This window comes from Sciurus vulgaris (assembly GCF_902686455.1).
Source record: "Sciurus vulgaris genome assembly, chromosome: 3".
Classification (NCBI taxonomy): domain Eukaryota; kingdom Metazoa; phylum Chordata; class Mammalia; order Rodentia; family Sciuridae; genus Sciurus; species Sciurus vulgaris.
This window is the reverse complement of record NC_136463.1, coordinates 130,281,985-130,298,315: the sequence shown is the minus strand read 5'-3', so window position 1 is coordinate 130,298,315 and position 16,331 is coordinate 130,281,985. Positions and strand designations below refer to the sequence as shown.

The window sequence follows — 16,331 nt, the reverse complement described above, 5'->3', positions numbered from 1 at the left end:
CTTCAGATTAGAAAGATTCATAGGATCATACTCATGTGTTTTAGAAAGTTATTTACAGAGACAGAGATAGAAATATTAAATGTGTAATTATTCACCACCTTTCCCCTCTCCTGCCTCCCCAGGAGGGTCCTTTAGTACAGAAAGCAATGGGCAGGGTGCGATAATGTGAAAGAAGCAGGCTTGGAGAAACCAAGGGGCCCAATTGATCTACATATGTATGCATATCAAGCTGCCTGGAGAAAACCAACAGATCTGGAAAGAAGGTGTCGGGATCCTGGCCAGAGAGGGAAGGACTGAGAACATTTTGGAATTGAGCAGTTAGTATGTGGGCAGGACTGTGGGGAGAGCTTTCTGGTGGCCAGGAGCATTCAGTACTCACTCTTTGCCCTGGACAGTCAGCCATTGTGAGGATCACTGCGGGAGAGGACCTCTCCTGACCTGCCTCCACACCAGGCCTCTACTGTGGAGAACAGTGCCTAGATAGTAATTAAAACAGCTAATGATGACAACATAAACCTACTTCCTATCCTTCAGACAGCAAGCTAGCGTGTGACCTTCACACTCCACGAGGTAGTATTATAATGAACTATCTTTTACAGATGAGAAAATTGAGGCCCACATAAGCTGAGATCCAGGCCTGGCAGTTTGACTCCTGCTCTATGCCTATGTGTTCCCATCTCTCAGACTGTAGAAAAGTCACTCTAGTCAACATACATTCCCTATGCCATAGGGAAATTGAAGGTCTGGACTATGCCTTGAATAGTGTGCTTTTTCACACAGGACTTTACAGGCAAACACCCCTTTAGGAGACTAGGAGGTAGATAGATGCCAAAATGAAGAGCTGTTTATGGGCTCACAATATTACTTGTTCTTTGTTTTGGGGTGGTACCAGGGATTGAACTCAGGGGCACTCTACCACTAAATCATATCCCCTGCCTTATTTTGTATTTTTTATTTAGAGACAGGGTCTCCCTGAGTTGCTTAGTGCCTCGCTTTTGCTGAGGCTCATTTTGAACTCGCTATCCTCCTGCCTCAGCCTCCCAAGCCTATTACAGGTGTGTACCACTGCGCCTGGCATATTGTTCTTTATTTGATAAATGTTAGTTAATAAAACTAAGGAAATTAAGATCTAAGGAGTTGTGTGTGTGAGTGTGTGTGTGTGTGTGTGTGTGTGTGTGTGTGTGTGTGTTAGTTACTAGGGATTGGACTTTGAACCCAAGGGTGTTCTACCTCTGAGCTATATCCCCAGCCCTTTTTCTTTCTTTCTTTCTTTTTTTTTCTTTGTGGTGCTGGGCATTGAACCCAGGGCCTTGTGCTTGAGAGACAGGCAGTCTACCAACTGAGCTATCTCCCCAGCCCCTCTTTCATTTTTTGAGACAGATCTCACTAAGTTCCTGAGGCTGACCTCAAACTTCTAATCCTCCTGCCTCAGCCTCCTGAGTCCTTTGGATTGCAGGTGTGGGCCACCACATCCAGATAAAATTCATTCTTTTAGCAAATTTCATTAGCCTCTGGCCTATTCACTATAGGCATTTGGAAATAACTGAGTAATATTGAAGAAAACTCCAGCAGCATTCAGACTGTCTCTTCTCTTTAAGGTCTCTATTTTGACAGATCTTGAATTAATCAGAAATAATCAGTTCTTGGTCCCTTCACATCATTTTTTTAAAGAGTATCTTGACCTACCATCCCTGCTAGATGTCACATGAGGATAAATATCAGGGAGAAGGATACTTTCTATAGATAGTCTGGGTTAGTTACTGAAGTTAAAACCACAGACTCTTATACTCAATCTGGAAACTGACTAGTTCTTAAAAACCAAATAAGAAATAAGATAAAGAACATGGAGCACATAAGGTGGGGATTTGGGGAGCTAAATGAGTTGCTCCAATCAAAAGATAGATTGGGGCACTTTGGGAAATACTAATCTTACTGATGATTAACTCTGGGAGGATAAAATAACTTTAGCATCAGAGTCATTCTCCGTTCTATTCAAGGTTAAGCGCACAGACCAACTTGTGTGCCTTGAATCTACTTTCTTCATTTTCTGTTACTGCCACCAAGAAGTAAACTGTAGTTTGTTAGCTAAATACATCCACAAGTAGTCATGGCCTTTGGGATGGCCCTTCATGGGTTTTGATAGGGGTGAGCTCTATCCCCTAGGTGTCTTCCAGAAGTGAGAAAAAGAAAAAAATTTACCTTTTATACTTTGAGAGATAGCATTTCTTTGACAAAACTAGATTTCAAAATTGGGTTTTACTGAGGGTATCCATTCCATTGTCTTCTCAGGGATGAGAGTTAGTGTTGTGAACCAATCACACTGTAAGTGAATTTACCAGTGAGATGCTGGCCTAAGAACTGATCTTTTGTCATGAAGCAAAGAGGCCTGGATGCTCAATGGCAGCAAATGAAAACTCAACCCGGACACTCTGCTCTAGAGTCAGGGATACCACCTCTACCTTATGATAAATTGCATTGATCATGTAGGTTACTGAGCCCCTATCAGCACCAAAGAAAAGACATTATGTTTTGACATTGTCAATTTCTGAAAGTGTCACATAGCACCACAGGTAATGGATCATTTAATTCAAGTTTATGAATTACACAAAGCATAAGACCAAGGTGATAAATCCAAAATGCTCCAAAAAGTTAAACTTGAAATTTATCAGTTTTATAGAATTGGGGTTAAATTTTACAGTATTCAAACCTCACCAAAACCACCTTCAGGGAAAAAAAAAAAAAAAAAAAAAAAAGGCTAAAGCTCAAATTCACAAATTTAGTCAGATAAGAAAATGGGGAAAGTAGAATCTGGTCTCCTTCCTTTTTTCTTTCCATGGTAGGAGTACAATTACAATTACAACCTGCGAGTTTTCATCACTTTAGCTTATTGTAGCCCACTGAGCCTTTAACTTCATTTTCAGCTCTTCATTTTCCTATGCAATTAATGTCTTCTTTTCAAAAAACCAGAAATAGCTTAAACCTTTTGAAATGAACAAGTTCTTTGGGCCTCCTGGGTGGCAAGATGGGAGGGGACCCTAGGAACATCTCTGGACATCTCTTTGGCTATTTATACTGGGAGCATGGCTTGTCTGTGTGCACACCGCCTGGGGTTTCACCGCCGGGCTCTCCTCACAGCGGCCTCCTGGAGCTTCATTTATCTTAGAGGGGAAGTAGTGGAGCGCAGCCTGTCTGATTCTGGACCTGTGATTTCGAAGTGGACAGAGTCCAAGATTGTTGTTCAGTCCATTAAGCAATCCCTTTTAGCTGAAGGGGTTCATCTATCAATCTCGAGTTTCAGCCAGTAATCTGCTTATTTACAGGTTTAATTACTTCTCAGGTAACCTGAACACTTCTCCTAGATATTTAATAAAACGAGTCCTTACTTTATGTATCACACTTTTCTTTTTAACCAGGGCTACCCACTATTGGGAGCATCTATTTATATAAAGATAAGTGAGATTTCTACCTTCCAAGTGTCCTGAGTTAACACAGGAATTATTTGGGTCTCAGGCACCATGACGACAACAGATTGATCTGATATTGCATGGAGCAGCCACCATTCCTGAAACAGAAAGTCAAATATTGATTTCCCAGTGCTTTTATGACCCATTTAACAACAGGCATTTTGGATTGGTTATTTCTTAGGGCTAGAGAGAATTTTCCAGTCAGCCTCCTTCTGAGCTTCTCTTAATTATCTTCTCTGAGAGATGGGTAAAAATTGATGTTCAGCCTTGGCCTTGAACACACCCATGGAAACACAAAGGTACCTAACACTAAGTCAGCTTGGATGGAGAGTATTTAGATATTTTCCATGACAACTACCCAGCTGGGTGAGGGGGAGGTCCATTGGATATGGCTGCTAACAAATTCTCACTAATTGACATCAAGCCAGTTAATTTCTATGTAATAAGTGTTGAGTGATTCAAGGTCCAACCTGACCAGCCAGGGCTGGGTCTACTCAAAGACCTCTACCTGTTTGGCTCTGAGAACGGAACATTTAATGTTTTGCCAAATTTTCAAAAATGCTAGGAGTGAGAACAGTGGTCTTAATCTTTAGTTCTTTGGGCCACTAATTATGTAGCGAAGGGTATAAAGAGGGCTTTACAAATCATTATTTCCATTAGGAAGGTGTTAGAGCCCATTCCACCCAGGGCGCCCCTCCTGTTAGCGCAGCTGCTGTTCCCAGGGGAGGCGGCCGCCGTGGCGCGCTCCCAGCCGGGCTTCTGTTCTGTTTCCCCAGCACTTGGAAGAGAAACAAAACAGGCCTAATGAAAAACACACACGGGAAATGCTTTATTATTTCATCATCCTCACCTACTGCGCTCTGGCACCGCTGCGTGATTAGGAAGGACTTTTCCCTCCGTTAAGCGGCCAAGTGGGGTGGTATGAGGCTGATACTCTGTCATTTCCTGTCAGATCGTTTTTGGAGGAATTTGCTCTTATTTCCTCCTGGCCACATCCCCCTGACGCCCATCCCTCTCTCCCCTGCCTCAGCACGGGGCCACACCCCCCATCATAACCTTCAAAACACAATGTTTCCAAAGTTAAAGGGTGGGAATCCTGGAAATGCTGGGGCATCCAGCACAATCAACCTCTAACCTTCTAATGCTGAGAGATGGTTCAGAACCACCCAATGGATCCTGACACCTGGGGTGCTGAGGAGGGCTGCCCACTGGGAAAACAGGGGGCTTTCTTGTTGATCTTGGTGGGGTGAGTGTGCCGAAGCAAGTTAGAATATTCATTCAGACTATAATCTTCCCATGTGCATTTTCTTGACTTTTCACCAGAAAGGAGAGTCAGATAGCAGACATTCCCCAAATCTCACTGGACCATTAGCCAGTGAATAACCCCTTTCATAAAAAAAAGTCTCCATTTCTTTCCTTCACACAGGGTGAAACCTGCATATAATAGACAATGCATTTATTCACATGGTATTCAGCAACCCCTAATACCAAATAACCCAGGCATGGTCAAGCAAGTATGGCTACCAGGAAATTGGAATGCTGTAGCCCAGACCTAATAGGGTCACCAATGCCTGTCTGGAATAATGTGTATTTTTACCTGTTGGTAACTTGGAAATACTACCATGGCATCTACATAGAAGGTGCTTGATAAATATTTGGCAGGTGTTCAATAAACTTCTGATGGGCCTGCTTATCAGAGGGCAGAAGGCTAAGCCACTATGCTGTACTCCTGTATATTGCCATTCTCTTGGCACCAACATCACATACCACCAGCATTAAATAGTAAGAATCCTTGAACATGGCTTTATGGGCTGCTTGCTCTTGATGAAATTTCTACGAGACTGGTTTGTAACGGGTAGCTACTTTCTAGTATCTGTTGAACTTCTGTCAATGGCATCAGTGATACAGTACTATTACTTTAGTTTAGTTGAATGTGTAGCATCTTCTCAATGAAAACCTGTTGAATAGATCAATGCATAAATGTAATATTGGCATAAGTACCAAAGGTAGGTAGCAGGGGAGGGGGGCTTATGGTAGAAAGCAGTTTATATGTTAGATCCACCTTTATGTATGTTAGTCCTGACTCAGTTTAATTCCCAAAAGAAATGTTGAAATAAATCACGTAAAGTAGCTCATCTAATGGAAAAATTTTAAGGTGAGAACATAATAACCCTCTGAAGCAGAAGTGTGTGAAGATACCTGCCATCATAGATGCATGAAAGTTATGCTTTCTATGTCTGCACTTCATTTTGAAGCATTGACAGATATTGTTAGTCCCATCACAGTTGATAGCTGCAAAAGCAAGAGAATCCTGAAGATACTAAGTGTATGATTATGATGGAAACAATAAATAATTTTTAATATAAAAGGGCTATAAAAATGAAAGTGCTGAGATAAAACAAAGCTCACTCATCAATATACAGCAAAACATTTGACAGTAAGAATAATTCAGAAGGATGAAGAGTAGCTATATGACTTGTGGAAAGGAAGGTACTTAAACAATCGACAGTTGTTGCCAAGAAATTGATGAAATAAGAATTAATTTTTTTGTCTGGGCTATTACAGTTGTTTTCAACCCTTTTTACACATTCAAATCAACCAAGGATCTTTTAAAAAATTCTGATTCTGGGACCAAATCCCAAACCAATTAAATTAGAATTTCTAGTGTTCGAACACAGGCATCAACAGTTTTTAAAGCTTTCCAACTGATTACAAGTGTGCAGTCAAGTTTGGGCCATTGCAGTGGTTCTTAGATTTTAGCATGAGAATCACCAGGAAGCCTTTTGAAACTACAATGTAGGGGACCCAACTTCCAGTGTTTCTGATTCACTGGGTGGGGGCAAAGCCCAAAATTTGCATTTCTAAATAGAAGGGAGACCAACAGGCCAGAGGAAGGTGGTTAGAGGGGAGGAAGAGGAGAGGGCATGGAGAAGTATTGGAAAATGAAATCTACCAAATTATGCTATGTCCAGGTATGAATCCCTCATATATATATATATATATATATACACACATATATATTTACTTATAATGTGCTAATTAAAACAACAATAACAGAAGGGAGAGCAATAGAATAGAGCAAACAGAACAGGAGAGAGGTGGAGAAGGAAAGGAAAGGTATGAGGGAATGAGATTGATCAAATCATATTATGTGCATGTATGAACATGGCATAATGAATCCCACTATTATGTATAATTATAATGCACCAGTGTGTTTTTAATTTCTAACAAGTTTCCAGTTGATGCTGCTGCTTTTTTTTTTTGGGGGGGGGGGGACCACTTGAGAACCAACAACTCAGACTCAAAGTTTGGCTTCTATAAATCTGACAATAATTCAGGAGAAATCTAAGGGTTTGTTCTTGAGTTCATGGTGGCAGCACACCTGATAGGAGGTTGTTTTAGCACCTGTGGCTCATTCTTTAGTCTCAAGGGCACATGAAGTTACACATGGCGAGGGTAAGTACGGAGCAGAATGGGAGATAGGGCAGCTGCTAAATCATTTCCTAAGACATTTGGATGATCATCAAGGAATACAACCTGCCACAACAGATTTTCAACATAGATAAAATTGATCTGTTTTAGAAGATACCAGATAGAACATACATCAGCAAGGAGAAGAAAATGGCTGGTTATAAAGCAAGGCATTGCACGTTCACATCCTTCCTTCACTTGGTTTTTACAACAATTGAGCTTATTAACACCCATCTGGAATTTCTATATTAGGCAATGCAAATTTGTTGTTTGTAATACAAAATTGTGACAGACGCTATAACTAGAAACAATGATATCCATTCAGAATGACTGAGAGAACTTGAGACTTTAAGAATTTAGCTTTGAAGAGTTAGAAAATCAGATGAAGACCACAACTTCACTGCCATACCAATTACTATTAATTCCTAACCAGTACCTGTTGCAAGCAAAGCCAGGTCTCACTTCCACAGTCATCTCTCCCTGACCACCAGCTCATCTTCTCAATGCTAGTGAAGCATGGACAGCACCTGGAGCCCTCACTCAGGTATGGCAGGACCTACGCTTCCTCCCACGCCAGCTCTGGTAGGTGTGTCTGCTATCTCTTCTCCCCTAACCCATTTCATTCATTCATAGTTCAAGAGCATTTCTGACCTCATATTTTTAAAATATAAGTTCTCCAACATAATTACCATTTCTAAACTTTATATTAAGAAATGCAACCATATCTTCTATCTCCTCTTTAAATAAAAAAATATAATAATGAATAGTTAAAATAGTCTGAATGGAGAGTGAACCAAGATTATTAACCCCCTTTGTGATTTACTGAAATCTACTAAGTATCCTTGAGTAGTGTTCCTAGGGTTACATCCAAAGCAACTCTATTCTACCAATCTTCCCATTAAATCATGTGATGCTTATTTTATTATTTTCAGTGACCAGTGGTGGGCATAGAAAGGGTTTTTTTAACTTGTTCTTCAAGAATTTGTGGTACCTGCAGCCTTTGAATTCATCTTGTATTTTAGAAGTTTTGTGGCTTTCCTGAGGAAACCTATTCAAGTAAGCCACAAAGCATTAAAATTTCTATTAAAGATAAAATAATGGGGTTGTGGCTGCTTCCTAAAGGGAGGATTGGACCATATGTTTGAGTGAGGAACTCAAAGGAAAAATATGCATTTTATGGTCCAATATTATATAGCATGCTTTTATAAAATGTATTCAAATAAATTTGATTTTATTAAATAAATCAGAATGCTTGCATGTAAGGAACTCTAAATAACATTCAAATTATATATTGATCAAAAATTCTGGGAAGCGAAAGGATAAAACCTTATTTAAAAATTTTAAAAGAGGATAAAAGCTGGCATTAATCCAATTTCTCATCTTAGGAAATGGATTCATAAAATAAAATGTATCCCTGAAAAATTACAAAACTTGTGCTTTTAATCAAGGTTTACTAAATGTGACATTCAATTTAGTAATTTATTTAGTTTGCTTTGCAGTGTCAGAGTAACCTAATAATTGCCAAGTAATGACTTCAATTTGGGGGACATAACAAAAATGAAAAGAGCCCACCTTAATTATATATAAAAGGTGTATGTATCCTCCTTATTGTTTAAACATGTTAGACATTCAGAATGTAAAAACATCCTGTCAGCTTTTGCTTGAACATATTTTTCTTTTAAAAGTTTTTTTCTTTTTTCTTTCCAGTAAAGCTGTGGGAGATTTTTCTTTTCTGGTATTTAAAGTAAGATAAAGTTTAGCTGATTTCTTTCCCTGACGATCCCCTTCCCCCCTCCAAAGGCTTAATAACCTCAACTCTAAGATTTATGGTGAGTGAAAAAGAAAAATAAGTAAATTATCTGACTGAGGAACCATTCTTCCTCTCTCTGGCCATACAGACTATTTTAAATGCTGCTAGCAGCAGTCTAATTAAAATAATTTCTGTCAGAAGTCTGTGAAATATGCAGCCACAGCCCAGCTCAATGTTCTCGAGCAGGAATGACAAATCTCTGCTTAATTGGTACTTAATATGGTAGTGCAGGATTAGTAATTCTCCAGGATAAAAGGAGATAACAAATAGAAATCTCTTGCTTGGGGCAGGGAGCCTTGGAAGATGAAGAGACCAAGTGGTGCTTACCCCCAAACTGTTCCTATCAAGGACTGTTATTTTGGCCATCATTTATGAAATAACAGACAATTAATGCACATTTTATGGCTAGCTCGAGTCCTAATTAAATACAACTATGTACAAAGAATGTGAAGGGCCCGACTTTCAGAGACCAAAATAAATACTGGCAGAATTATGGTGGCCGTTGCAGCTTTAGCTCATTTTGTTATCCTATCTAAGAGATAAGCACCTTGGCAAAGGCATAAGCTCCTCCTGAGTTACCGCTGTTAAGCTGAAATTCATAGTGCATGTTAGAAAATTTGGAAAATGCAGAAAGGTGAAAGAAGGAAAATCATCCACAGTCCCATCAAACTAGCATGGCCACTCCTAATAAATGGCAGTGTTTCCTTCATTTCTTTTCTAGCACATAGGTTTTTTTGTTTTACTTCTTCTACAAAACATCTGTTCATTTGTGCTCTGCTTTTTTCACTTATTATCAAACAAACATTAATGTTATGCTTTTATGAATGCATAGAATAATTTCACTTCTAATGTGTGCACAGTACTCTATCCAGTGGGAAATAGTGCCTCATGTCTAATCTGTGTTGATGATGTGCCAGGTGCCATTCTAAGGACTTCATGTGTATTAACTAATTAAATTGCACAATAGTCCTAAGTTAGGGACTTTCATCATCTACATTTTGTACATGAGGATATGGATGCACGGAAAGATTGCGTTAATTTCAAAGCTACACAAAATGGTGAGTAGAGTCAGGATTCAAACAAGGGCAAACTGACAATAAAAAAGCAAATTTTAATCCCTGCTCTTATACTATCTCTTGATGCACTACCTAGCCATAACCACACAATGCTCTAGATGCAGATTAGTAAGCTTTATCCATAAATGACCAAATCATAATTACTCTACATTTTGAGGACCACAAACAATTTCTATGTTGTCTTTTTCTTCCTCTTGCTCCTCTACTTCATCCTCCTTTTTACATTTAAAAATGTGAAAACTTATTCTTATAATACTGACTGTACAAAATTGGATCATGTGGCACATTTGGTCCATAAGCCATAATTTGTGAACCTTCACTCTAGACTAAAAGAAAGTTAAATCTAAATGTGTGAGAAGCAATTAAGATGAATTCAAGTTAAAAAGTTTTTGACACTGGAGAGATCACATAATTTATTTGATTGACTCAATTATTCTCATTTCAACTTGAATATTAGTATGAATATATTGCATATGTGTTTGTGTCTATAAGTACATATGTGTGTGTGATATAGATATAATAGCAATTGAAAGACAAAATATTTGCTTTCAGAAGAACTTTAAAGTAACTGTAATAAGAAATCAATTCAAAGCCAAATGAATTTGTCTTTTGAAACTCTCACAAAGTTGGTAGAAAGTCATCAATTCCAATTTACTTTTCAGTTTATGCCTTTTGACAGGTCACATAAAATTCTGGGGTACTCTGTTCATTCCCTTACGGTAGTCATTCTCATCCTGTAGTCCGGAAACCAGCAACAGTGACATTATCTGGTATCATCTTATTTGAAATGCAAAGTTTGGGACCCTCTCCCAGAATTACTGAATCAACACCTCTGAAGGTTAGGTATATTAAAATTTAAGAACCACTGTTTTAAGAAAATATAATTCCAAACAGATCAGTTTGGGGAACAAGGCTATCCATTGGGTGTATGGGGTTCTTGCACATTCATGTACATAAACAGAAGGACTACTTGTGAACTAAAAATTCCACATCATAGTATTATATTATATTCTGTTGTAGAACCACCATGTAAATTAGTCATAAGAATAAGAATGAACAAATTTTAGAGTTGCATATGTATCTCTTGCAGTTATATGAGTAAATATACTGTCATGCTTGTCTTGTTATATGATGCTGGCTCATTACTTAAGTATGACATTCCTTTTAACATTAAGGGATTTAGGACTTAAATATCTGAAAGTCTCTTTTTAAAACCTGGTTTATTATGGACACTACCCCTCAAAATTTAGAAGAGAAGAAAGAGTATGTTGCTTTAAAAAAAAAAAAAAAGAAAGAAAGAAAGAAAAGAAGAAATAAGGGAAGTGGCATAATAGTTTTCAAGTGTGAAAGAAAAGAACTATCAACCTAGAATTCTCTATCTAGGGAAAATAACCTCAGGAATGATGGTGAAACAAACATTCTCAGATGAAAGAAAACTAAGTCAATTCATTGCTGAAGAAGTTTAACATCAAGAATGAAGTGAATGGCAATGCATGGTATTATGTACTCTCTTATTCTAAAAAAGTCATCCAAAAGTTGAAGAGGGAAGCATTATAACATTGTCTGATAGGGCTTTAATGTGTGTAGATATAACAACTCTAACATCACAGGAGAGTAGAAATGGATCAATATGGTGGTACGTTTTCTATATTCACTCAAAATGGTAAAACATTGACTCTTAAGTAAATTATAAAAACTTATACATATAATAAAATTTCTAGAGAAGCCATAAAAACCCATTTGACTGTAAAAAGATATAGTCTAAACCAAAATAGAATTCTAAAAAATGTACATATAATCCAAAAGAAGGCAAGAAAGAGAATAGAGATGAATGGAAAAAGAAGGAACAAGCAGAAAAGAAAAACAGACCTACATCTAAACATTTCAATAGTTATGTTAGATATAAATTGTCCATATATATCATTCAAAACAGGGATTAGCAGAAAGGATTTTTTATCATGACCCTACCCATGCCCCCACTATGTGCTTTCCTTAGGAAACTGGCTTCACACATAATGACATAAGTAGGTTTTAAGTAAAAGGATAGAAAAAGATAAACCACAAAACACAATTTAAAATGTCACTTCTGTTTGCTTTTCCTGGGTAAATGTCTGTCCTTCAAGAACCCTAATACCACAATACAGACTAAATACATTTGATTACTTAATTGAAACACTTAACTGTGTTCTGAGAGCTTTGCTCTGCTCAAGGTACTTCCTGTTTTCAACTGGGCTAAATACAAGCTTAATTGGGAACTACTTCATCTTTCTTCTGTCATTCCAAAGGGGGCATTACACTTTCATGAATGTTTTTGTGCAGTGACAAACACCACTAAGTACAAAAATTGATTTTAATTCCAAGGCAAAATCAACCTGGATATTCACATATAATCCCTTGAATGAGAGGAACACAGTCCCCAAGCTCACATGTGGCTCTAAGTGTTTATTAAACATCATAAATACATCAGATTTGTCCATGGGCTCACAGGTAGACATGCATACACAGGCAGGTCACAGCTCCTTGGAAAACCACCCATGTTCTCTTCCTCAGCTGTACTAAGTAACACATATGGTTCCTGTCAGTAGCACTCATTTAGAGAGATAAAAATCCAGCAACAGCTCAGTTCAGCCTCTCTCCAGTGGCCCTTTCCTTTGATTTCCAAGATATCAAGTGACTACTCACTACACCCTATAATTGCCAACGTTAGCCAGTCCTACCTTTAAAAGAAGAGGAAAGAAATGGCCCAGTTTAAAAAATATATATATATATATATATTTTTTTCCAATACATTACCTAATTAACCCATCTTAATTCTTCATAATAGTAGTTTTCTTTGTTAATTTTCTTTTTTAAGAAATAAAACACTGAGAGATACAGAGATACATGTGTTGACTAACTGTGTGTAAAACTTGGAAAAAATAACCTCAGGACATATAGCTAATTTTCATGGCTAATACACAGTGTTAAATATACTTGGTAGCACAATAATAAGTGATAGTTATGGATATGGGGAATTTTCTTGAGAACTTTTACAGACATGAAACAAGAAATGTTCTCTTCAAACCTGGCTTGAATTCAACTTGAAACATTGTTCTCTTTCTTTTTGTTCTTCCTGTCCTTAACTTCTCTTCTGCAATGTGAAAATACAAGGCAGATGTCTTCATCTCACTGGAATGCTTTTAACCTTAATGAAGGGTTATAATAAATCAGTACTTTTCAACCTGCTTTCTATCATCAACACATATATACTTTTAAAAGATATTAGTCTCCACAGAGATTATTAGAAATAATTAAGACAAGCTAGAACTTATGGTTACTAGTATGTTAATGGACATATACTTACTATTTGTTAACTTTCTTTGATTCGGTAGGAAGTTATCTTGTCCATATGTCTAGAAAATGCACTTACTGGCTAAGACCCTTTTTAAAAAAAAGAATCAAAGTTGATCATTTTGCTGGACTATGTGTGTGCATATGAATATTTTTATATACACATACACACATATAAGATTATGAAAATATAACAGGGTGATTCTGAAAGTTACCTGAATAGGTTATATCTGTTTATAAATAAACTTGGAAATAAAGAGCATTTTTCATGTTAAGCTTTTCCTGATTAATATTATGAAATTAGAATTTACCTTTTCATGGCTAAAGTATTTCAATATTTCATATTTTGTATTTTTGTGTACTCAGGATTCCCAAATGCCAATTTCTTCAATAAACAAAATTCAGTACTCTGATCTCATTAATAGAGAGAAGAAAAATAATCTGCAAAACTGCAGTCCAAAAGAGAGAGGAGGTATAAATAACCTTATAAAATGTGACATCTCAGTGACCTGTTTAACATGGGTGAAATATGGTGAGAACAAAGCAAATCACTATTTTCCAAGATCACCTGAATTAAGATGCAGTGAGGATTAACGTGGAATCTCTCAACTAACAATGTCTGAATCTGAAGATGTGATGGGTTTGAATAAGCTTTGCAGCCTACTAAGGTAAGATAAATTTTTCTAATGGTGACATCCATAAGAAAATTTTACAAGGTAAGCTAACTACCTACCTTGATTCCCAAATGTTTAAAAAGCTGTTTCTGACTTCCAGTGAATCAAACCTACTCATTCACCTTTCAAGAGGCCATAAAGTTTCACGCATGAAACTCTGGATCGGAAATTATGAGACTTAGGTTATGGGGCTCCTTCTTAGGGAAGGAGAACTGGGCCAAACCAACTCTGTGGAATCCCTCTACTTTGCCTTTTCCTCCCTCTTTCCCATATATTTGAGTCCACAAGGTGATAGACTCAATTTCCAATCAGCTCTGCCTTTGGGTGGCATTCTGAAAATTACTTACTTTACTGAACCTTAGTTTTGTCATTTCTGAAATGGCCTGAATGAGGTGTTCTGAGGATGTATGTGAACTTGCTAGTGAAGAGCAAAGTGATAAACAGCTTTCAGAGCAGTTGTGCTGAGTACTGTAGATGCTACTAGTACTTCACTTTTTACTGACCTGTCTGACCTTCAGTATTCAAAACATGTTCCTTCCCTTTAAAATTCCTTCCAACACAGCATATTTTTCTGTTCATAACTAATCCCTTAGAGAGGTGGATGGGATCTCAAAACTGATCTAGTTTAAACTCTTTACTCACAGTTTGAGAAACAGAAGCTCAGAAAAAAAAGAAGAAATTAAAAAAAAAAAAACCCAAGTTCTGTCAAGAAATCAGGATTTGGATCTACATTTTTTTTTCTTTCTTTTTTTTTTTTTTTTATTGTAAACATGGATCTACATTTTAAACCACTGGGCTAACAGTCTTCTTTCTCTACCACTAGGTTATTCATTCGTTTTATGTTTTGTAGCACCAATAAGATGCTAGGCCTGGGACTGCTCCAATCTTGCTTTGTAAAAATAGAATATAGGGACTACAAGTTCTTACCAGAGCTGGGCCTCTTCCTAAACCAGCACTCAGCAGAGAGGGCCATGTTCATCTTGGGCACCAAGATTGTGAAGCCCAAGGATGAGAAACTGGATGAGTTCAAATATGGCATCTCCCAGGCACTTCTGGAGTTGAACTTGGAACTCAGGGCTCAGTCACAGGAGGTGAACGACACAAAATCCAGGTAGATTGAAGTTGGTGGTGGTCAGAAAGCTTTAATCATTGTGCCAAGTTTCTCAATTGAAATCTTTTCCAAATACCCAAGTCCAGCGAGTACTTTATTTGGGGAAAAGTTCAGTGGGAAGCATGTGATTTTTATTGCTCAGAGAGTCCTGCCTAAGCAAACTCAAAAGAGCCATATGATTAAAAGGGTCCCAGCAGTGGCACTCTGACAACTATTCGCAATGTGATCCTCAAAGACTTGTTCTTCCCAAGTGAAATTGTGGGAATGAGAAGCCACATGAAGCTGGATAACAGTTGTGGCATAAACGTTCATATGGACAAAGCACAGCAGGGCAATATGGGACTCAAGGTTGAAACTTTTTCTGGTGTCTATGTAGAAACTTATGGGCAAGAAAGCTCATTTTGAATTCCTAAAGTTTCAACTATAAACAAAAATGATTCAATGAAATATCATTCACATTTTTAAAAATAAAGAAATAAAAATAATCTGTAATAGAATTGAGGCATCTTTCAATGCCTAGTATCTATGGTTGAGTTAACATTCTGTTCAAATTTTAATCATTGTCAGATCACTTTTTTACAGTTATACTGGGACTTTTCTATTAGTGCTGTCACTATAGTTATTGCTAAGAAGGTCTTCCTTTAAGTGAGCACTTAGTAAGAGGTTCAAGGCAGGGCTCAGATAAAAGCAAGGCTGCTCTGGGTGAAGGAGGGGACTACCCAAATTCCAGTACCTCCTGTAGCACCTCAGCTAAACTCCAAACCCTTTAAGGGTATCAGAGTTTGAGCATCTTTGCATTGCATGATTCTCTGTATTGGGCTTTTACATTTCTAGATAGAGTACAGAAAAGTTTTCTATCATTTCAGGGTGTCAGAGAAACTTTGTTCATCCAAAAGCAAACAACAAACCAAAAACATACACACAGACACAACAAAATTGTTAAACTGCTTTTCTATCTATCATATTTACCTCTGAGATTGGGAGAAGGACTTCCACATTTCCTTATTGGAAAGCTGCTTCCTTTGTATCTCCATGTGTTGGTTGGCTGGCTGCCATCCTCAAAAACACAGGCCTGCTAAGAGAGGTTGTTTGTTAGTCTAGTCATGGTCTGTAAAGTGACATACTAGTGATGTTAACGAATTCATGTTAGAGTGTTTTGTAGCTCCCAAGTCTTTTCTCCCAGAAGAGTGGGTGGTGGTTTTGATGTTTTGATAAAGCTCTGTCACTGCTGAACTATGACATCTGTACATGCTGTTGTGTTGGGAACACACTGGGCTGATGAGTCAGCAAGTCAAAATAATGACACACTAAATATACATATTACTAAAGCTTGATGTGGAATCTGAACGTTGTATTGGTCTGGTTAAGAAGCAATATATGACCTCTAGTAAACTA

General features: G+C 37.7%; 1 long non-coding RNA gene across 2 annotated transcripts in view; it reads right to left on the bottom strand.

Annotated features, from left to right (window-relative positions):
- Positions 1-202: 202 nt before the first annotated feature.
- Positions 203-16,331, bottom strand: part of LOC306656701 — a 70,875-nt gene continuing 54,746 nt past the window's right edge. Inside the window, exons 3-5 of one of the 2 annotated variants that reach the window (XR_013762613.1) lie at positions 15,906-16,008; positions 3,467-3,562; positions 203-476 (exon numbers count right to left, since the gene is read on the bottom strand). This is a non-coding gene — a long non-coding RNA (uncharacterized lncRNA). Of the gene's footprint in view, positions 477-3,466; positions 3,563-12,330; positions 13,006-15,905; positions 16,009-16,331 lie in introns of those variants that run through there. The other variant, XR_013762614.1, reaches the window with a different exon arrangement.